This window comes from Zea mays, chromosome 6, assembly GCF_902167145.1.
Source record: "Zea mays cultivar B73 chromosome 6, Zm-B73-REFERENCE-NAM-5.0, whole genome shotgun sequence".
NCBI lineage: Eukaryota > Viridiplantae > Streptophyta > Magnoliopsida > Poales > Poaceae > Zea > Zea mays.
In genome coordinates, this window is record NC_050101.1 from 119,751,856 (window position 1) to 119,754,020 (window position 2,165).

The following is a 2,165-nucleotide window of genomic DNA, read 5'->3' on the forward strand; positions in this document are numbered from 1 at the left end:
TTATACAAAATATATTTGTATACTATTATTAGCAAGATGTCGGAGATATTTATGTGCTATATTTTTACTATAGGGGAGTGAGACGAATAGTGTCATGTAAGTTATAGATTAGAAACCAATTCTAATAATGCATAAAATCATTTCTCTTTCTCTATCCTATAAATTTGAAATAAGTTATTTTATTGAATGAATTCCAATTTCTCTAAAATGAAGGGATCCAAACTAATGATAGAAAAATATCATCAGTTTCGCCGTTATCCTTCTTTTAGCCTTTTCAGCCGTGGTTCACCGGACCGAGAGTGCTACGGCGTCAATCCTTTCTATCCTCGTCGTGCCCAGCTTCTCTTCCCTCTTTTCCCCTCACTGATGAACCCTAGCCGCCGTCTCCATGCCGGATCCCGCACCCGAGCCTGCCCTCGCCGGCGCCGGCGCTGCTGGTGAGCATTGGTTTTCAGTTTTATGTCCAGTTTTAGTCTGACTGGGAGCATTGTTTATGGCCAGTTTCAGTTTTAAAGGACCTTTGCATTTTTCAGTGTGCAGCCCCTCGCCTCAACATTCAGTTCACAGATTTTCAGTTCAGTGATATTCAACTGAAACTGGATGGTAAGTTTTCAGTGACCATGTTGAGGCGAACAACAGTTCATGTCACTGAAAATAGAATGACCATGCATTTTTCATAGAATGGCCATATTCAGTTCACAGAAATAAATGGACCGCAGTTCACAGATTAGAATTCAGTTCACAGATTACAACCGGAATTCAGTTCACACAGATTAAATGGACTGCAGTTCACACAGCAGTTCATAGATTAGAATTCAGCGGCTAGGGTTGCCATGCTGCCTGTGCCGTACACCATCACACAGCTAGAGCTAGTTCAATTCCCTTTCCCTTCCCGTTGTCACCCCTCTGTTCAGTCCACACCACACCCTCCTCAACCGCACCGTCGTCGTCTAGCCGACTAGCGGCGGGAGCTATAGCTTCGACGAGCCGACGACAAACACCAACAGGAGGGGAAAGGAGGGAAGAGAAGCTAGGGCCTAGGGAGGGAGGAGAGCTGCTGGGAGACGACGACGAGAAGACTGGCGCCGTAACGCTAGCCGTCCGTGACCTGCGCCTGATAGACCTTACTGAAAGATCGCAAGGCTAACAACGACGACTGCTGATGGTATTTTTCTATTATGGCAAAGAGAAGACTTGTATCCTTTCTATTTTGATAAACATGTGTACACCGAATTGAAGCTCAGTTCTGTAGGAGGTGACTCATTTCCGTTGAACATATTCATCGACGCCACTCGTGTTTTGTTCATCGACATTAATTCTATACACGATGCTTGGGTTTAGAATACATGTGTTTGGTAGGCTAAGTTGTACAATACTGATTCCTCCATTTGTTTACCAATCTGAAGTTGACAGTACCAAGTTAAATTCACCACGAACCGTCCAGACAACACCCACACACAACATTCCAAGTAGCAAAATATCTATTACAACCAATATGATCAAGTTCATGGTTTCTATAAACCAACATGATCTGGTCTTCTTACTTTTGTCCTTGCTAGAGTCTCGACCTAAGAAACGCTTCGATGTTGTGCTTCCAGGACACGAGTCTTCAGGGTCTATGTCAATGGTGTTGGATCCAAGCGGAGTAGCTTGAACGGTCCGTGCTTGCTAACCAGTGTTGTGATCCATCCATATGGGCTCATCCTTCAGAATGAACCAACAATGAAGAAGAGTAAATGAGTGCTTTTCAATCGTAGCATATCGAGAAGCCGCTAAAGATGTTTGCATATTAAAGAAAAATACATGAGCCATTGCGACATGTATATGTGACAATGAAAAGAATGGCATTTGCAATTCAATGTACAACAAAGTACCTTGTCAACATCGGAAACCCCACTCGGTTTCTCATGGAGAAAATTTTCCATGTAGTCTAAGAAAATCGAGCATTATGTTTTTATATTGTTCCATCTGCTCATGAGTGAATTGCATGTTCTTTCTGAAATGATACCCCATCGATGGTTGTATGCTTCTATGACTATTCCGAAATCCATGTCTCTTTTCCCAATGCTCACAGTAGAATCACAGCTAATTGCGAGCTAACACTGACATAACTTGACATCCTCCTTGGCAAAATATTTTTTGCAAGTTTTGTCCTTGGAACAATC

The 2,165-nt window shown here is 42.7% G+C and overlaps 1 long non-coding RNA gene across 1 annotated transcript; it reads left to right on the forward strand.

Moving 5' to 3' along the window:
• The first annotated feature begins 265 nt into the window (after positions 1–265).
• Positions 266–1,276, forward strand: LOC103629875 (uncharacterized). The gene is made up of 2 exons (XR_002263177.1): positions 266–437; positions 534–1,276. It is a non-coding gene; the product is annotated as an uncharacterized lncRNA (long non-coding RNA).
• The last annotated feature ends 889 nt before the right edge of the window (positions 1,277–2,165 follow it).